We start from the raw sequence: 22266 nt of genomic DNA, 5'->3' as shown, positions 1-22266 counted from the left end.
ACACTAGCTGGATTAGGGGGGCCCTTGAGGTGTATTTGGGAGCTCTGATTACTCCCTCCTACACCAATCTCTCATTGGGAGTGTGACGCTGGCTGGATTAGGGGGGCCATTTGTGATATTATATAACATCAATATGTCAAAATCATAATAATAATTCATATGAGATATGCCGTGTCAGGTACTGTTAAAAAGGCAATAATGTGCTAAGTAAGATAATGTTTATGTTCATGTGTTATATGTGTATTGGGAGTTATGGATATGTTTGAATATATCTGTATTTCAAACTGTGCTGTGTTTCTGGGTGACACCCCAGACAGGATGGCTGCAACATTAGCCTGCGTAATGGCCCATTAAGGAAATTCACAGGTACAATGGGCCCAGTGGAAGAAGCCAGGGATATACCTGATGAGTCACCAGGATTTACTCATGTGACCCTGGCTTCCATCTTATTCCTGTACATTTTCACAAGCAGCAGGGCAAAGGCCAAAGGACATAAAAGGCAGCTGTACCACATCCATTTTGTCTTCAGTCACCTCTGGATCAACTCATCTATAACTAAGTTGTGAATCAAAGGACTGAGATCCATCCAGGTACTGGATGTTCACCAGAGGGACTATACAAGCCTGCAAACTCCACAATTCTACAAGAAACCTGATATATATGAACTTTCAAATCATTTGTATGTATCTGATTGCTTTAGTCATTTAACACTTCTCTTGTAGTTTGTTTCTTTCCTTTTATAATAAACCTTTAGTTTTAGTTACTAAAGCATTGGCTGGCAGCATGGTATTTTGGGTAAGATCTAAATTTATATTGATCTGGTACTGTGGCTGACCCTTTAGGGTCAGGAGAACCTTTTTTGGTAAAGAGCATAGCGTTTTAAATAACTTATCTCTTTACTGAACCTAGTGGCTGATTGGGAACCAGAGACTGAAATGCAGTAAAGGGGGCTGTGTATATTTTTATTTTAGCTTCTTGATAACCAGTGTGGGGAATCAGAAACATTGTTTGTGGCTGGTTGGGAAGTCTGACTTCAGTGTCAGCCACCAGTGTTGGGAGAATCTGCTCTCCTTTTGCAGCCTGCCCTGACCTTGGCATTTTCAGGTGGCTACCCTAGGCATAGATGGGTCACACACACCCATAATATATTTCTGTGAGAGTGTGACACTGTCCCTTTAAGGGCTGGACTTCTGAAGCTAGCCAGTGCCATCTATTAGCCCTGTCTGCCACACCCGGGTTAATCAGTGGAACCAGATGGGTATAGATATGCTGCAGAGAATGGGGCTTGCTCTGGAAGTTGTAGTGAGTGAAAGAAGCTCCTGCAGCACAGATGCTGAAATCAGGGGATTTACTCCACCTAGAAAGGGATGGGAGCAGACCTCTATGGCAGGAAGACCCTTTAGACATCAGGGGAGTTTGGGCCTGTGCTCAGCTAAGGCTGATGGGAACACCAGGGCCGAATTAAGGTTATGAGGGGCCTAAAACTAAGGGAGGGAAGGGCCTAAGTATGAATTACATATTGCAAAAAAATTATCAAACATTTATTTACATACATATTTACATTTTTTTAATGTAAAATTAACAAGTTTATTCTACTCTCACTACACTCAGTTCTTCAAACAAACAAATCTTTTCCCTAGCTTTAGCTGTGGCAAAATCATGAATGATGTTATCGTAATTCAAAGAGCTAATGATTTTATTCTCAATGCTCAAGAGGGACAAAGCACTGAGATGCTCTTGAGTCATGGTGGGTTGGAGGACATTTTTTACCCTTATTAGAAGAGAGAAGAAATGTTCTCTGCTGCATTTAATAATCATTACTGACAAATACAGCTGCAATGCAGTTTCAATATTTGGGAAACATTCTATCACATTGGATTCAGTGATAACTTAGTACATCCAAATAGATTTGCTTTCATCATCTTTTCTCTCTATATCTGAGAGTGATGTCAATTCAACAAATTGAAGAAATTATTTAGTAAAATATACTGGGAAATTGTCTGGGTACTTCTGACACAGACGTTTGATACTTCACTGACTTCAGAACTTGAAATGTTAAGCAAAAAACTTGTCCTTACGCTAAAGGTTTTGTGAATCTTTTCGTAAGCTTTGATCCGAAGTTCTAATGAACTCTTCAATTTGTCGATGATTGTGATGAAGGTATTAACTCTGAAGGCCTCCTTGTCACTGAATGAGTGGGCAGTTGCATTGCATGTCTTCTGCGGAGTTTTGCTGTACTCATGGTTAGCAGTCCTTATAGCCACCTGAATTTCATACTCATCAAAAGTATTCCACATTTGTTGAAGAACAGTTCCAAGACTCCTCATTAGGTTTACAGCAGTGGAAAGGTCAATTTGAGCACTTTGCAAGATTAGACTGCACCTGTTGAATGGCTGAAGTATATCATTCCAGACCTCACACAAAATATCAGTTTCCAAAGTGCACATTGCATCACTCAGGATCTTCACATCTTTTCTTGTTGCTGATTTTTGAGATTCATCATCCTAGATTCTCTCTAGCGCTTGAAGGATGTTGGGGTATCCCAGAACTGCATTCACAGCTTGAGCACCGGCACTCCACCATGTCCCTGAGAGTGATTTGGGCACTGAGCATCCCTTCGGTAGTGGATCTCTAAGAATTATCCAACAACTGGTTGATGCAGAGAAAAAAATTGTACCATTCTTGGACAAATCCAAAAAAAGAAACTTCAACACAACAATCCATGGTTGACCATGGTTGAATGAGTGTGCAGCACGTAGTATGTAATCAACCAAAGCATTGTGCTCTTTTATCTTTGCCTGCATCCCTCAATATTTGCCACTTATATTACTTGTATTGTCATTACTTTGAGCACAACAAAGGCTGATGTCAATCTCATTTTCGAAGAGGAAATTGAGTAGGTACGAGGCAAGTTTCTCCCCTGTGAGGCTGATGATGTTTATGAAGGTCATGAAACACTCAACTGGTCTGTTGGGTAGCATATAACGCAAGATGACAATCAGCTGATCAACAAGTGAGTCAATGGACATTGAAAAATATCCCTCAAATATCTATTTGGGAATCAATTCTGCCACTAGCTTTCCTTTGGACATGGTAACTGCTAACTGATGATGTATGCTGCTCACTCACTGCAAGATAGGTAATGTATGCAGTATTCTTGCAATCATTGAAGTTTTTGCAGAACATTGCTTACTTTTTGATATCAGAAAACAGGTGGCAAAAAAAAAAACAATACACTTTCTTCTTAGAAGGCGAATAGATGAGTCATTCTCACTTGCCAGTTTGTTTGTTATGCTTCACATATTCAAACACTGATTTGGTCAGATAACGATTCTGATTGGTATACTCTCACTTTGTCAATGAAGAGTCAGCATCTAGATTCTGGCATTTCTGTGAGCCCTTCTCAGTCTAGTATGCAATGAGATCTTGAGAAGTTATGTCACCTGGATTGTTGGAGAACGATATTTTTGTATAACTATCACTGGGAAAGTCTTCAGAGGAGTGGAGTGAGACTGCAGCTAGAGACGTCATAGGAGGCTGCTCCCTTTCATAAGGCACAGCAGGTTCACTTAGGCTGGTATTCGCCTAGACTTTCTTACCACCAGACTTAGTAGGAAGAAAAAATGTTAGGAGAGAAGGAGTACCTTTCAGCACTACATCTTGTTTTTGCCATCTTTCTTTGGCCTTCTTCAATTTCTGCCATTCTCCTTTCTTCGACATGGTTTTTATTGTCCCGTGTAGGCTTACTGTGTACAAAGTTCAACATTGCTTGGGTCCACAAACACTTACTTATCCCAAAAAGACAAAATCACAACCACCATAAATTGAATTCACAATTTTGATGAATTAATTTGTACAAAGCAATATCTAATGAGACAAAAAAATTCCAATGGCACCACTACCATCGCTCAGCTGTTACTTCAATATGGAAAGGAGTGCCTAAAGTAGGGCCTAAAAATAGGAGGGCCTAGGGCCTTATTAGCCTATGGGTTAATCCGGCCCTTTGGAAGACTTTGTTTGTTTGAACTTTACGTTAATAAACCAGGCCTTAAGGAGGGCTATTGTCACTGAACTCATGAAAGCCTATATGAATAAATAAAGTTTATTTAAAAAGCCCTTGAAAGAGAGTGGGTCCGGGGCTGGAACTGAAGCAGGCCACCGACAGAGTAATCTCAGCCATGATGGAGCACTCGGGAGGCAGCTGGCCTGGTGACAGAGTGCCAAGGACAAATAATTGTAATTTAACACAGATTGCTAGTAACTGGTGCAGATATCAAATTGTGCAGCTCTCTTACTGAGCCTTAAGCAAGAAAAATCAATGGGAAGAGAATCCTTTTAGCAATTTTTGTCTAGTGTTTATCAAAGATAGCTGGACTGATCAATATCCAGCTCTATAAAGTTGTACAAAAACTGAATCTAGAAATATCTGAATACCAGCATGTCTATGCTTCTCAAAACTTCATATAGTATCTAAGTGTGTGAGTGCAGATTATAGTGATTATCTTCTAGTTTGAAAATGAATTAATAAAATAGCTTTACAGTACGTAGTTTTACCTGATTATTTCATTCCAGACATACATTACATATTGTATAATGTATTTATTTTACATACATTTTAGCATTAAGATAAAATAAATGAAGACAATTGTTCTCTTTCCTTTTGGGTGTCTGAGTGATTTCATTTGCAAATAATATATTCTTCCTCATAAAAATTTTATTCAAAAGCCTTTATGAGATCAGGAGTCAAACCTTTTTATATGAAATGTAGCAGAAACCAGATAATTATGTCTACTGCAAAGATTTTTAGCCACTGTAAGAGATGAATGTTAATTCAGTATGTCATCCTGAGACCATTCAGACAACTTTTACTTATTTAGCACCAATGAACTTTCACTTATGTGCAAAGTTTTTTAAAAAATCAATTAACATTTTTCATTTTTTAAAAAATCCCTAATCCTGAAGCAGCTTCATCAAGTTGATTGCACTGCAATTTACGCAGCTGAACAGGTATGCAGGTGGCTGGAAATGTGTCAGGCAGGAGGGCTCTCAGGTATGGCGTGAATTAATATGGAGGAAGATAGCAAAACTTGAAGCAGCTGAGGTTTTGCAGGCTGTTAACACAGGTAGTTATGAAAAACAGGTACCATAAGTAATGATTTTACTGCTGTCATTTTACTTTAGTAAGAAGAAAATCATTTCAGTAACAGACTTTTAAATAGATTCCTTCCACTTTAAGGTAGTGAAATGAAAAGATGTCAGTTTGGTTTAAAACTAGAAAACTTAAACAGAAAAAAAAGAAATATTTTTGCAGCTTCCATTTGCATTCCATTTTTGCAGCTTGCATTTATATAAATACAAAAGCCACTGAAGTGATCTAAAGGTTTTTTTTTAAAAGGCACTGGTTGAACTAAACACAGCAACATCATGCATCTGCAGATCAGCCCAAAGCTACACATTGTTACACAAAATGTGGTTCAATTGATCTTTTCAGTATTTTAATCATATTTCTTTAAATATTTCTTTAATATTTAATAGATGCCCAAATATGACTAAATTGGGATCTGTACTGGGACCAGAGCTGTTCAACATATTCATAAATGATCTGGATAAAGGGGTAAAAAGTGATTCTGCTATGTCCTCTGTTTGTAGTTTTATTTTCTTTGCTCTAACTGACCCAAGTACATTTTCTGGAACAAATGAAGAGTCAAAATCTGTTTGTAACCTGGTAAACAGATAAGCTATATATTGTGTGCTAGTGGAGAATATATACTGTGTGCGCATATAAAATAGATAAGGCATGGAATAATTTTGGACATAAACTGGCACTATGGAAAAATAGAAAAATAAAAACAAAGTAAACATAAAAGCCTCACTGCTGATGCCTGCTGTGCCTTAAGAGCTAATAATAAGAATTATGCTTTTCTGTATATCTGCTTTTATTTAGGGAAAATAATCTATACAGTGCTTGAGTTAAATAAGGTCAAATACAATTTTGTGCAGCTTGCCAAGAGTTATCTGTAGTTAACCATATTCAAAAGCTTTGTCAAAGTCAATAATAATTGCTTTTCTACACTGACTATTATCCACAGAACATAGTGCCTGTGTTATTTCTCCATTATGTTGGTAGAATGTATTAAAATGTAGTCTTTTGGAAGAGGTGCCAATCAAAAGATGGAATTAATTGGAAGCACTGAATTGCAGTGACATTTCCTCAATATTTAGGCTCAGATTCAAATTTCTCTCTGTGCTTCATAGATACCATGCTACTCTACATGACAGACAGTATATTAGTGTATTTTACATTGAAAAACAGTCAGAGCTTTTCTTGAAAACGTGCTGAAAAAGAGTGAAACTTGAAGCTTTTGATGTCAGCCAAATAAATAAATTACATAAAATAAGCTGTTTAATTTCTTTGAAACAGCAAATGATTGTGTCTACTTTGCAAGTGATTCACACAAATATTTAGTAATTACTAGTAATTACTAGTAGTTCTTAAATAATGTTATGGAATCATTTATTTTTTTAAAAAATAATTTAATTACTGGGTAACTTCTAGAAATTAAACACTAAGTCACAATTACTAAATGAAAACAATATTAAGACCCAGATGGTCCCAAGGAGAGATCCCTGTACAGAGAGAGCCTTCCATGCATAGGTGTCTTCTCTGACTTGCGAAAAAATGGAGGAGGAGTCAGCCATTTCTATGGCACTCTTTTTCTTTCTCCTTCTGGGATATCTTGGGGGTCAAAATCCATGTAGTGGAAGGGACTGGGCAGGCTGGAGTATTTTCCACTCATCTAGGCCCCATAGAGATTTCCCTGAAAAAAATACGCCACTCTAGGGCTATCTTATGTCATACTCAGGGAAAACCTTGGTAGCATGGTTTGATTGAACTGTGTGAAACCAATATTACAGATTTATTCTGTTTCCAGCAAGTGAATATTAACAATTCAGGGTTGGATAGGTGCTTAAGAAAAGGACCCTAAAAGCTGCTATTCCAGGAAGAGGAGAGTAGAGAAACATCAGGCTTTGAGAATGTAATGGAGGAAGGAAGAGATGCCTGGGCTCTGGATTCATGGCTGAGGGGTATAAATCCCAAATTGGTCATTTAAAATTAACCCAAACCAGAACTTTCTTATGTTTTGTTGATTTGTGCTTTGCTTAATTGAACAGCTTTATTCCCTGAGAAAAAGGACATATATGGCTGATGAGCTTACATCCTGCTACCACAGAAAGGGGGTGTATGCCAGGGCCCTAGAACTGGCATAGGAGGCACAAGGCCTGTGCCTTGAAGCAGTCATGGGATATGTGGGAAGGTTCTCTCATAAATCAGTATCTGGCTGAAAGACAGGAAGCAAAGGATAGGAATAAATGGTCAGTGTAGCTGGGAGGTGTGGTCTCCCTCGGAGATTGATGGTGGGACGGAGCCTGGGAGTACAGCACCACCTGACTGGAAGCAGGTAGGCAGGGCAGGAAGTACAAAAGGCAGGCCTTCCTGCTCAGTAAGGGGAAGGCGGCTGAGGGAGGACATCTGTCTCCCTTGGGGCCGGGGCCTGGGCCTGCACCTGACCGTTACCAGGAGGAAAGGCTGCCGGAGCTGCCCACTGCCTGGGGCCCTGAGGACCTGGAGGAGCTACCTGAGCCCAGCAATCCAGAGGAAACCCCTGGCCCTTGCAACCTGGAAGAGGTACCCGAACTGCCAACCCCCTGCGAGCCAGAAGAGACCCCAGGACCCTGAAACCTAGAGGAACTGCCATCCACAGACGATTCCGAAGGGTTCCCGGACCTGCCGTTGAGTGATGAGGACGATGGATTCTGGAACTTCCCTCGGGCAGAGTACCCCGAGGAGACCGGGTGTGACTCAAAATACCAGGTACTCTAGGGAGAGGGTGGGAGAAAGTATCCCAAGGGCAGCCAACTACTGTCCAGCAGAGCTTGCACTCGCACCAAGTCAACATGTTTTGACTGGAGCCCCGCTACCCCAGTGATGGGACACCCTGTCACTGTCAGGGCCCTGGGCTGGGACGCAGTGGAGTCGGGTGGGCCTGCGTCCCCCTCCCCCCTTCCTACCCCGACCTAGGGGTGATCGCCCGCTAAGGGCCCGAGCCTGTTCCCCGCAGTCTGCCCCGCCTGCCTAAGGGCCAGGGCTTTGGAACTACTTGCTTGCCCTGCTGGGGATCAGAGACTGTTTTCCCTGCTGCCTGCCTGCTCCACCTGAGGGCTGCGCCTTGGATTATTTCCTCACCCCTTTGGGGGCTAGAGACGGTTTCCTTTCTGCTTGCCCGCCCTGCCTAAGGGCTGGGGCACAGAACTGCTTACTCACCCTATGAAAGGCTAGAGACTGTTCCCATTTGCTTGGCCCATCCTGCCTAAGGGTTGGGGCCTTGGACTGTGAGCTCACCCTACAGAGGGCCAGAGACTACTTCTCCATTTGCTTGGCCCACCTTGCTGTAGGACTGGGCTTGGAACTGGGATCGCCCTACGATGGGCTGGAGACTGTCCCCTCTTTTTCAGGACTCCCCACAAGGTGCAGGAGACAGAAGACGTGGCCTCCCTCGGAGATTGACAGCAAGGGAGGACCACCAACCCTGCCCACAACAGGGGTTCTCTACAGTCAGTTTTCAGATTGGAAAGAGGTAAATAGCAGGGTCCCCCAGGGAACTGAGCTGTTCAAAATATTCATAAATGATCTGGAAAAAGGGATCTAAAGTGAGATGGCAAAGTTTACAGATGATACAAAATTACTCAAGATTCTTAAATCCAAAGATGACTGTGAAGAGTTACAAAGGGATCTCACTAACTGGCAGATGCAATTCAATGCCCTATCTCAAAAAAGATGAATTAGAAATGGAAAAAGTACAGAGTAGGGCAACAAAAATGATTAGGGATCTGGAATAGCTTCCATAGGAGGAGAGATTAAAAAGACCGTGACTGTTAAGCTTGGAAAAGAGCAGATGAAGGGGAGATATAATAGAAGTTTATAAAATAATGAATGGTGTTGAGAAGGTGAATCAGGAAGTGTTATTTACCCCTTTAGATAACACAAGAACCAGGAATCATCCAATTAAATTAATAGGCAACAGGTTTAAAGCCAAACAAAAGGAAGTACTTCTTCAGACAATGCACAGGCAACTTGGGGAACTCATTGCCAGGGGATCTTGTTAAGGCCAAAAATATAACTGGGTTAAAAAAAGAAATAGTTAAGTTCATAGAGGTTAGGTTCATCAATGGCTACTAGTCAAGATGGTCAGGACCCCATGCTCTGAGTGTCCCTAAGCCTTTGACAGCCAGACCCTGGATTGGATGACAGAAGATGGATCATTGGATAATTGCCCTGCTCTCTTCATTCCCTCTGAAGGATCTGCCCTTGCCACTGTCAGAAGACAGGATACTGGGCTAGATGAAACATTGATCTGACCCAATATGGCCATTCTTATGGCCTCTGAACAGAAGGCCACTGCCTCCTGCAGAATTTTACAGATATGAGGTGTTGGGGAGGAAAAGCAGGTTATTCTAGTGGGAGGTTGGCAGTGGGAGAGGAGGGTTGGGGAATTATTTTGAGAAAAACTTCATGAGAATTTCACAAAATGTCCAAGTTTTCCTTACCCAAAGGCTCCCTTCTGCAGCTTTTTTCTGGGGGGAGGGGAAAGGGTGATGTGGTTGTAAATAATTCAGGCACTGGTTTGCCCACTTCCACAGAAAAACTCATAGAAGGGAGGCATATTATAGAAATTTCTAGTTTCACCAGATCATTTTGTGGGGGGTCAAATTAGACTAATTTCTCCTTCTTCATCCTCAATCAAATACATTATATATAGTTTTTCCAGTTTTGCCATTGATGGTGCCTGCGTGATCCGTTCTTTAATAACTCTTACTTTTTTCCCCATCTAATCTAAAATTGATCTTTCTATTTTTATTTCTTTGCAATACTTTCCTTCATCAACCTCTTTCATAATGAGATTAGAGGCAGCCCAGTATAGTGGCCACAGCAAGGGAGTCTGGGAGCTCTGATTTTTGGGTTCTTTTCCCAGTTCTGTCACCTATAACGTTCTGTGCTTCAGTTTACCCATCTATAAAATGTGAATAATAATTGCTAATTGGCCAGAAAAGTTGTGAGGCTTTGTTAAAGTTTGTAAAGAACAATGAGATCTTCACATAGTCACTACATACTCTTTAGCATGATAACAGTGTACTGAATTCTCTGATAAATAAGAGACTAGCAGAGGGCAGTGTGACTAATCTGCTGTTACTCTTCAGGCGTCTTACTGAAGGGTGATGGCTCACTGAAGAGAGGAAGGGACTGTGGTAATGGGAAGGACAGTGACAAGGGCAGCTGTTCCCAAAAGCAGCAAGGTCACCATGCTGATTGTTTCAGAGTTGCCTTTGCACGACTGGGTCTGTCTCTATTTAAGACTAAAAGATACATGGTGTAGATAGGAACTTATAAACACATGACTTTGTTACATCCATTTTTCTTCAAAAACTGAAGGGTGCAACATCTTAAAATTCAACCCATCACTCAGCTGCGGTAAATATACAATTAAAATAAGTACAAACTATTACTACAGCTGAGAAAAGAATTGTACACCATATTCCAGTTTAGGCTAAACTAATATTGACCACGTGCAGAAACTGTTACTCTGTGTCATGTGGTGCAGGAAGGAATGAAGAGCCTAGAGAGGCACAAGGGGAGACAACAGAGAAAAGTGTTGAGTTAGTGCCCTGGGTCTCACTGCATCCGACCATGTATTCTGACCCTTCTGTGTCACTTAGGGCATTCTCAATTCCTTCTTCTCTCCACATATGCCTCCCAGTGCTCTTCATCCTGGCTCCACCACAACATGACATTACTCTTCCATACAATACATCTACGTGTGAACGCTGCCCAGATGTTTACATTTTTGACTCTGGCATAGGCTCATACTTAGGTTTCTTTTAGAATTTGTCTTCCATTAGCACCTGTAAATCTATATGAGCACTTACCCTGTCTACCTACATTATCTTGTTATTTAGTGCTTCTGTTCCTTAAAGGAAAAATCTGGATTCCAGAATAGAGCTGAAGAGCCATTTGAATGACAAGGGCAGTGTACTGGGAATTCTGTAGGTTCTGGGGGAGAGAAATTCCCCCAGGTTATAGAGTGGCAGCAGAGATGCTCCACAGCAAATAATTAGTCACATAACTGCAATAACTCCAGCAGTTGTTGTACCTCTCCCAAACCATGATGGAAGAGGAATAACTAATGGATCTATGTAGTCACCTATCCACTGGACCGCTACCAAAATGCAAAGTTATATGTCACATTCTGTGGCTGTACAAAAACAGCACTTGCAGAAGTAAGCTCTGGCTTTTATGAGGAATGCACCCCCTACATAGGCTCCCAGCATCTTGACTTCCCATTCTGTGCAATGGTGCTGTACTGGCTCTACTGCAGGGTGGATCCTCCTTGGCCACTCTGGGGGGACAGGAGAAAAGAGTTTTCCCCTTAAATATATCACTTTGAATTTTGCTAAATTAAGTTTCTATTTGATTATTTGCCAAGTGTTTCTATATTTTCTCTCTATATGATAGATTTCCCTATGCTGTACATGAGGCAGTGAGATTAATTTGCTTACATAGGAGAGGTAAATAAATACTGGTAAAAACTCTAAGGAAACATTATGTTTCTGCATCCAAAAACAAACTCTCTCTTCAGTTGTCAGCATATTTTTCTTTTCTTGTGTCAGCAGACACGTAACTAAAACTTGATTACCACATGGATTCTTTTGTTTTTGTTTTAATAACTTGGCACTGAGGAAGTTGGAAGTTGCCATCTCATAACTCACTAGGTTTGTGAGATTGCTTCTAGAAGCAAAGAGGTGTTTTTTTTGTTTGTTTTTTTAATTAATTTCCTCAGAGTTAAAATAATTTCTAAATAAATTACAAGTAAGGCTGATGACAGGCTTTTAAGGTATAAATCCTATAGCAGTAATGTTAGTTCAAACTAGAGCTAATTGAACAACAGAAAAAGATATTTGTTCTATTTATTATTGGGAAATTTCAATGTTGTTCATGAATTACTTTCTTTGTAAAATTCTGTTTAATCAACTCTGGTTCAAAATGTTTGAGATTGAATCTACTTGTTCATATAATTGGAATGCCCTAACTTAGTTAATATGATAATATCTCAGTGCTCACCCCACATGTGAACGAAGTCTTCCAAAAAGCCATACAATATTATTTACTTTATTTTTCTGAGAATATTTTTCAAGGACAAGCAATTTGTGGATAAAATAAATTGTTGCATGAATTTTGATTGGCTGAGACCATAAAATGACAGACATGCTGATGTAGGTGTAATAACTAGTGAAGAACAATAAGGCAGCCAGGGCTGACAGAATACCTGCAGAGATTTTCAAAAAAGAAGAACATCTTACGTGTCAGCTTCATGTCCTCATCCTTAACATTTGGATCAAGGAAGAAATCCCAGGCAACCTAAGCGATGCTTTGATTGTTATCATTATTAAGAAAGGGGACAGAGCCGATTGCAGAAACTACTGAAGCATCTCCTTGATGGCCACTGCTTGGAAGATCATTGCCTTTATCCTCACCAACCACCTCCTACCACTTCCAGAAGAAATTTTTCCAGAATCTCAAAGCGGTTTCAGACCATCTTGAGAAACTATGGGCATGATCTTTACAGCACATTAAATTCAGGATAAATATCATGACCTTTATCAACCTCTCCAAAGCCTTTGACTCTGTAAACTATGAAGCCCTATGGAAAATCCTGTCCAGAATTGGCTGCCCAAAGAAGTTTATCAATGTTCTGAGACTTCTCCATAACAACATGCCAGCAATAGCTGTCAGCAATGGAAATCAAAAGAATCATTTAAGGTGAAAACTGGAGTGAAGCAAGGCTGCTTCATCACTCCAGCACTGTTTTCCATCTTCAGCTCCACCATAATGCACCTTGTCAACAGAGATCTCCCTCCTAGAATTGAAATTTTGTATAGGATGGACAGAAGATTCTTTAACCTCAACAAACTAAAGTCCAAAATGAAGTCTACAACAATATTCCTATAGCGAAGCGGTGGCTTCCCTCCAAGGCTGACATCGAGGGGCGGACACACACCACCTGGTGGGCAGGCACGGGTACCACACCACTTCCAAACCAGAAGTACAGGGGCAGAAAAGGAAGTATAAAAGGCAGGCTCTGTAGCTCAGTCTGGAAGAAGCTGCTGAAGGAGAAGGAGGTCTCTTTCTTTCAGGGCTGGGACCTGAACCCAACACAGACCCTGTAAAAGGGCCAACCGAGCTACTCACTGGCTGGGGCTTAGAAGGCCTGCCAGAGCTACTGGTCCCCCACGACTGGGAAGACCTGCCTGCGACCAGGGACTGGGAAGAGCGTCCGGCTGCCAGATTTGGAGGAGTTGCCTACCACCAGCGACCTGCCGAAGCAGCCTGCCCCAAACAATTTGGAGGAGCTGCTAGATGCTAGTGAACCTGAGGGCCTGCTGGGGCTGCCCCTTGTCATCTACTATGGACTATGACATGGGCTACAGGTACCTGGGTACAGGGGTGGAGGAAGTGGCCCAGGGATAGTCGGCTTTCTGTTCGGCTCTGCCCACGCTGGGTCACTAGTCAGCGTGTTTCGGCGGGAGCCCCACTGACCCAGTGGCTCAGGACCATCCAAAATGGAGGAAGGCTCTGTCGGAGGGATCTCAACACTTTGAAACAGCTCGTCGACAGCTAGAAGAGGAAAAGAGGAACAGGCGGAAAGAACATCAGAACATTCAATACAGCAACACTGTGCCTATCCCTCCTGGAAACATCTGTCCTCATTCTGGCAAGACATGTGGATCTAGGATTGGGCAATGGAGCCACCTGCAGACCCACTACTGAGATTCCTGGAAGACAATCTTACTCGTTCGCGAATCATTGCCGATGATGACGAATAACTAATATTTTGTAGAATATAATTTAAATGCACTCCCTAAATAATTACTAACACTAATAAATTCAGCTAATTTTCACTGAACCATTAAAGAACCAGCCTTTAGCTAATAGTAACCCAAAATAGTGGGATGTTATCCTATGGAAGACTGATCTATGTTAGTGAATCAAAATTATTGTGTGTGACTTTAATAGGGAATAGGAATTACCATAGTGGTACAGATTATGGACCATCTCATCCAGTATTCTGTTTCTGACCACAGTGTATATGCTGTTCGTCCTTCAAGTTTGAAGATGACCATGACCATCATTGATTGGTTTGGTTTCTGTGAACATGTGAGTGGCCGATCAGGCGAAATTGAGCTTTAAACTGCCTGTGGCACTAAGAGATTCCGCTATGCGTTACTTGATTAATAGCAGACATGCTGCTATGTGACATTTACACTACTGGCACTTCTGCTCTGCCTCAATAGTTCTCCTCTGCTAATAGACTGTGGCTCCAATATGGATGAGACCTCACCAGGTAGAATGATCCTGAGTGAGATCTTCCCAAAACTCTGGGTCAGTGTTGAAATGCCTCAAGGATAACTTGAAGGAGTCTTTGAAACATTTCTTCTGGCCTCCCTGAGAGTGATTTCCCTCCTTTAGCTCAGCATAAAAGATATTCTTTGGCAGTTGCTCATCTGACCTTCTGGTGACATGGCCGGACCATCTTATCTGTGATTTCATCAACAGAGTATGGATGCTTGGAATACTTGCCTGTATGAGAACCTTAGTTTCTGGAATCTTGTCTTGCCATCTTATCCTCATCCAATTCCTCAGACAGCCCAAGTGAAAGTGATTTAGCTTCATAACATGGCGTCTGTACACTGTCCAGGTTTCACATGCATACATCGAAGTTGGCAACACGATGACTTTGAAGACCTTCAGTTTTGTTTGTTGACTAATGCCTCTGCTTCCACACATTTGCACGTAGTCTGCAAAAGGCCACACTTACTTTGGCAATTCTGACATTGATTTCATCATCAATGTGAACTGCACATGACAGTGCACTGTTACAGTAGGTGAACTTGTCCATTGCCTGGAGGATTTGGCCATTCACTGTTATAGTAGGCTATACATAAGGATTCCCTGTTGCAGGCTGGTACATCACTTCTGTTTTCTTGATGTTGATTGTGAGACCAAAATTGTCACAAGCTAAAGAGAAATAGTGCATACTCTGCTGAATATCAGACTCAGATTTGGCATTCAGAGAACAGTCATCAGCAAACTGAAGATCATGAACAGTCACTTCCTGAACCTTTGTCTTTGCCTGTAGTCTCCTCAGATTAAAAAGCTTGCCATCAGTCTGGCATCTGATGCCAATCCCGTTGTCACAGTCATGAAATGCATCTGTAAGCATGGCAAAAAACATCACACTGAAGAGGGCTGGGGCCAACACATTGCCCTGCTTTACTCTATTGGTGACTGAGAATGATTCAGATGACTCACCATCATCCATAATGTGAGCGAGCATGCCATCATGGAATTTCTGAACCACTGAGATGCATTTCTTTGGGAAACTGCATTTTGCCTTGATCTTCCAAAGGCCCTCCTGACTGATTGAATCAAATATTTGTATCAGGTTAATGATAGTCATATACAGCTGAAGTTCAGTTCCAGGCATTTCTCCTGAAGTTGATGAGCTGAAAACACCATGTCTGTGGTCCCACAACCTTTCCTGAAGCCACACTGACTCTCAGGCAAGAGCTCTTGTTCAATGTGTTGCACAAGGCGATACAGCAGAATTCTGGCGAGAATTTTGCCAGCTATTGACAACAAGGAGATGCCCCAATACTTGTTACAGGATTGTCTGTTACCTTTCTGCTTGCACAAGTGAACGACAGATGTATTCTTGTACTGCTGGGGTATAGCCCCTTGAGTCCACATTGACTGGAAAAATTCAGTCAGTTTCAAAGCTATGTACAAGCCTCCAGCCTTATAGACTTCTGCTGGTATAGCATCTGCTCCAGGTGCTTTACCATTTGACAGCAGGTCAATCGCTTTCAGTTTCAGTCAATGTTGGGGGTCAGCAAGAGATATGATGATATCAGTCTGAGGCAGTTGATCAATTGCCTCCTTGCTAATAGATGATTATTGATTGAGGATGTTGTTAAAATGTTCTGCCCACCTTTCCAGTATCTTTTCTTTGTCAGTGAGCAGTGTAGTGCCATTGGCACTTAGTATTGGAGATGTTCCTCATGACCGTAGCCCATAGATTGTCCTCAGAGCACCAAAGAAGTTCTTCATAGCATTCCTGTCTGCATAGGACTGATTCTCATCTGTCTTGTTGTTCAGTCATGAGTTTTGCATCTCTCTAAGTGTACATTGGACAGTCCTCCTGATGTTGTTGAAGGCTGCCTTCTTAGATGTTGAAGTGCTGTCTCCTAAACAGGCCTTATGGAGCCAATGTTTCTCGTTCAATAGTCTCCCTATATCAGAATTGTTTTCATCAAACCAATCTTGATTTTTACGTGTGATGGAACCAAGGCTGTTGGATGCAGCTGAGTACACAGAGTCTCTAAAGGATACCCAATTGTTCTCAATGTTATTGGAGTTCGCATCAATTGTTACAAGTTGGTTGCACAGTTCTTCAACAAAAGTCTTTTTCACATTATCCTATTTCAATTAGGAGATACTAAGTTTTTTGGGTGCTTTTTAACCTTTTTCATCTACTAGGATGTATCCAGATATTCAGCTTAGAAACTATAAGCCTGTGATCAGTCCAGCATTCTGTACTTCTCATGGCCTTTGTTATTGTTTCTGTATATATAATGCTTCAGAGTACAATGAACTGGTACACTGAGGTACCAGAAATACTGGGAATTCCTTCCTAAAACAAACTAGCAACTAACAGCTTTTTGTTGTTAGCCTAGCTAACTAAAATGCACATTTCTCTTCCTATTTAAATGTCTACTCCTGACTCTTATTAAACTATCTACCCAATAATATTCTGCAGGAGTGAGTTCCATAAATTACTTGTACACTGTGTAAAACAATTTCATTTTACCCATGCTTAATTTGTTACCTCTGATGTTTGAAAACCCCCTTCTCGTTTTATTTTAAGCAAAAATGAATAGGAATATTTGGCCTTTTTTGCATTATTTTTTATTTTACAGATGGCTATCATATCCCCTCTTCTCTTTCCTTTCATGGTCAATGAAAATGAACATACATTTCACCTCCAACAATCCAAATTCACATTTTCCCAAGGATCACAAGTAAAAATTAACTATTTGTTCCTAGTAGTGGGTTATGTATTACAAACCACAAAATGGCCCCGATTAATTTCAGCATGATTTGCATTCTCTGCTCAACAGAAAAAGAATGGCATGGATATTAGAACCCACAAACAATGTTTACTGACAAAGCTGTGTAGAGAATCCTGCATAACACCTGCCCACTGTGGTGTGATTGACTCTGATTTCTGTAATTATCTTCTCCAATTCATCGATACTATAGTTATTCAAAATGTTTAATGAAACATAACACACTAGAACATATGAACTGAAGTGATCATATAACTATTTTTACTGAATTATAAAAAATACACTTTGAAGTTAAACTCAGTTTCATAAATCAAAGAAGGACAGATGATCTACACAGTTAATTCAGAGAAGATTGCATTTTTAAAGTGTCTGTCACTAAAATATTTTTTTAAAGTATAGTGGTGGGATCAATTCTGTAACCACTGCAGTCCATGGACTTTTTGCCATTGACTTCAATGAGAGCAGAATAACTCAGTAAACTCAGTATAAACAACAATCTATTCCAGCAATATTTCTCCTAAATATTCCAGCATTAGCACCCATGCTGAATTAGCATTCAGTAGTGAATTTAATAACTATGAATATTTGTAACTAGGCTGTCAACTCCCCTGCTCAAACACATTCACTCTGAAATGGTGCTGTTGAAAGGAAATGTTGGATAGTGTATATTGTCACTGAAACAGAAGAAATAGTTTGTTTACTTGGGAAGTACACTTAGTACCATTGGACAGAGGTCTGGAGAATTGAAAAAAATAATTGGATTGGCAATTAAGTAACAAAACTGAAAGGACGAGTGTATGCTGCATGTGTTTGTCCCTGCTGCTTTATGATTTGGAAAAGGTGGGTCTTATGGAGAGTAAAGAAGAAAAGATACAGATAGTAGTAAATAATATACTGAGGAGAATGGCAGGCAGGCAGAGGGTAGACAGAGGCTTAGTTGCCTGGTCTACACTGCCACTGGCGGCTGACGGGCGATATGCAAGCTACATAAAATAGCTTGCGTATCTCCCATCAACTTAATTATATTGTTGTACCACCACATCTTCACTGCACTGCGTTGACCGGAGATGCCTTCTGGTCGATGCAGCCTTACTCCTTTTGCAGAGGTGATTTAATCACATCAACCGGAGAGCACTTCTAGGATCAATTGAGCGGGTCTCCACAACCCGCTCAATCGATGCCGCTGCATTGTTCCCCAGATCGCCAGCAGTGTAGACATACTCAGAGTGTACATGGAAGAAATTAGAGGGAAGATGAATTTGGGACTCTGAGTGATAGATAAGTTGGAAAGCACAGGTTTGAGGTGGTTGGAAATGTGAACAGAATGGGAGAAGGATGATCAGCAAAAAAAAGGATGGGAGGAAGAGGACAGAAAGAAAGGATGGGGAAGACCAAGGATACAATGGAAAGACTCTATCAAGAGAAGTTTGAAGGGAAAAGGATTGGAACTCCAAGATCTATAAATCTGTGCCATAAACTGGAAGGAGTGGTGAAGAATCATGGGCAACTCCAACCCCATGTAAATGGCAAAAAGAGTCAAGAAGAAGTGAAGTGTGAATATTGACATGCATACACAGAGATGAACAAATCAGTGTAAGTGTCCAGATATGATTATATAAAAACATTAATTTCAATATAACTAGGTAGTTTTGGTTAAGCTGCTGCTAATAACTTTCACAACAACGCCGTGAAATTGACACAATTTTTGACAGTTTCCCTGCAACCTACAGGATTTTTAAGAGCAGCAATAAAATTGAACGAAGATTTATTCATTCCACTTTGTTGTTGCTTAGTGAAACTATAAGCAGCATAAAGGCAAGGTGGCAGTCTTTCTACAGATTCAGAAAGACAATGCTGCATCACTGAATATTTGGTAGTTATCTTCACATCTTTCAGAGCTAGAATTTTTTTTATTTCTGTGGAAACTGATCCATTCTCACCATGAATGGCTTATTATTCATCACTGAGAGGAGAGTTGGTGTTTTACTCAATCCCTGGTGACCCATAATTCAGCAAACAGGAAAAAATATATACGGGGAACATAAAATGTACTTATATATTTTTCACAGTTAGCCTTTTCCCTCTAGAAACCTTCAGCATATGTGCAAAATATCAGAACAAATGTCAGCACTGGATAATGTTAAGAAGTGTAACAAATAATTTGGGCTAGAGAATGGCGCTAATTAGCTCTGATATGAAGGAGGTCACCAATTAATTAGCTTTTCCTCTTCCTTCACAGACAGACTCAGAGTGTCCTGAGACAGTATATCCGCTGAGGAATATTGATGGAAGGGCATCAAATAGTTGCAATGTTCAGACATCCATGAGATACAATTCCATGAAACTTCAAAGAGAAATTCTAGAGAAGTTGCTTCGGTATAAAAATGGAATTCTGTTGGCAATGTCTGGAATAAGTAAGGATCATGGTGATTTTAAACATGAAAAACACAACTGATTTGGTGGGTGTGGTTTTTTTTTTTTTTGTTTTTGTTTTTTTTTTACTTTCTTCCTTCCTGTTTTTAATAAATAAATTAGAAATTTCAAACACTGCATTCGTTTCTGTACCAAACAGATAATTTTCAAATCATTTTAAGATTTATTTAGTGCAGAGACTGGATGACTTAGGCAGTTGCTGAGGGGCAGCAAGACTTTTTAACTTTTAAGTTACTGGTTCAGACCTCATCCTGGCTAGCAGTGCCCCGAGATAATCCTGATTTGATGTCTGTGTGGGGGACTATATTAAATGAGTTGGTTATCCCAGTTCAGTTTATATTGACCAAGTGTCCACGTTCCAAAACAAAACACAATAAAAACATACTGCAATCACACTTGGCATAGATGTAGGTCTCTATTGGCAGTCTAATGAAGTGAGGAAACTTAACTACCATAGTACTGATTCCTATAGATCATGATTTATGCACACTAGGTGGTGAAAACAAAATACAAATGTACTGTAAGGAATTGAAAATTAGGAAGAACAGTACCAACCTTAAAATACACAGCATAAGACTCAAGATGTACAGAAGGATGGAAATAACATCCATCTTTGAAAATAATTTATACCTCCTTAGCAAACCAAAAAGGGAAAAACCCTAAAGCAGTTATCTTAGAACAAGATCTGTTTAAACATTAACCTGTCACTCTCTGGGCAATAAAACATATATATACTCTATTAAATAAGCTTCTAGCACTCCTACAGTTCATTATGCTTCAATTTAGGATATCATTGATTAACAATATTTTTGATCCTCTTACTGAATTAGCAAAGGAGTCAATGTACAGCAAGAAGCTTCACAGTCACTCTCTCTCTTGGTTTAGGGTGCAGGGAGCATTGCTCACACATAGTCCTATAGTATGACTCACAGGATGCAAAGAAATTCACAAAATGTTAATAGCTTTTGTTGTGGAAATTACTTAACCTATTAGTCAATCAGAGGTAAAGTGAAATCCCATGTGAAAAAAATCATAAGTATCTTAACTGTATATCAATTTCTAGTGATGTTGCCCAAAATATATATTTTCTGATGGATACATTTCAGGAGACAATGATAAATTTTTGTGATCACAACAACATTGGAGAAAGTGAACTCTATTTTCTGTTGCCAGTACATGGAGCTTTTTAAAGCTTCAGTGCTGATGTTCTCATATTTTCCATACTATTTATCTATCTAAAGTTTGCTGTTGTCCATCACTAAAGGATCTGAGTACATTTCACATAAATATATTTTGGCAATAGCAAAGTCCCTAGTGTAATTTATGGAGCCTTTTGGCTTTTCTCCCTCCTGCTTGCAATCCAGACATTAGACTGAAGCAAGCAGAGATCTTTGTGCAAAGACAATTGGTTTTATATAGTGGCATGCTCTCTACAACCCACTATTCAGGAACAGAGCCATTATATTCACAAACCTGTATGCAGTTGTTACAGAAAGGAGAATAAAAGAACATCAAAAGCAGATATGTTCTTTAGTATAGCTCGATTGCTTCTGAGGCTGGCCAGCATATTAACTTCTAGGACATTCTGCAAGATGAACAGATGCTATTTTCTATATCACAGGTGGAAATAAATGGCACCCTTTCACACTGGTGGAAAGTCAGTATTGGCAGGGATATTGTCTGCAGACATTAGGGTCAAATTCATCCCTGGTATCAAAGTAGTTGCACTCGGGATACATTTTTACTAGACTAGCTGTCAACTCTAGATCTCAAAGACTGTTCAGGATGCCTTGTGATAGATGGACAAGCAACAACCATAGCTATGAAGAAACCTGCTGATAAAACCTGCAGCTTCATATCTTGGGTGCTATAAGCTGCACTGCTGTACTAAAGAATAGACATCTTTGACAGGTACTAAGAGCAAATACAGGTCAACACCCGCACACAGCTGAAATGAACTAGAACTACAGGACCAAATTTTCAAGTTTTAGGAGGGATGTGCCCCAACCTCACAAAAATTCATCTTACCCAAGAACAATGAGGACTTTTCCAGAGTTTTATCTGCATGTCTATTTGCCATGTACGAAATAAACAGCAAGCTGAGGTCACAGATGGACTTTTTGACTGAACAAGAAGTTCAGTCATCACCAAGATCCATTGATGTATCCTCTCTCTTCTTGACACAAATAGTGCTACATTCCATTAACAACACTTGATAGCTGCGGAGGACATTTTTTTGTTCATGCTTCTCCTTCTTCATTACTCTAACCCATGCATGTCAGGTATAGCCAAGAAATGAAAATATATTCCCTTTGAAGTCATCTTCAGGAAATTGCTACTTGATATGAGAAATCATTCATGCCCTTCCATGCCCTGACAAAATGCAATACTATATTTGTCCTACATATTATATCTATCCTAAATAATACCAGCACATAACATGATCTCCATGGAAAGTTTTGTAGAGAAATCACAGAACTCCTAACTGCATTGGAGTAGACACATTTTCCAAGGAGACAAGAAGTAGCAGGCAAACACTGGAGATTTCTTACTGTAGTACTTTAGCACTTGTTTAGATACAGGAAATAACCA

At 40.3% G+C, this 22266-nt stretch overlaps 1 protein-coding gene across 1 annotated transcript in view; it reads right to left on the bottom strand.

Moving 5' to 3' along the window:
• EPHA6 (EPH receptor A6) overlaps window positions 1–22266 on the bottom strand; it is a 709227-nt gene that overhangs the window by 565740 nt on the left and 121221 nt on the right. The gene's annotated exons all lie outside the window — the stretch shown is intronic.

The sequence above is a fragment of the Emydura macquarii genome, unplaced genomic scaffold, assembly GCF_026122565.2.
Source record: "Emydura macquarii macquarii isolate MOO-44397 ecotype Brisbane River unplaced genomic scaffold, CSIRO-AGI_Emac_v2 contig_1119, whole genome shotgun sequence".
In the NCBI taxonomy this organism is placed as follows: domain Eukaryota; kingdom Metazoa; phylum Chordata; order Testudines; family Chelidae; genus Emydura; species Emydura macquarii.
The sequence above is the reverse complement of the archived record's forward strand: the minus strand, read 5'-3'. Positions and strand labels throughout refer to the sequence as shown.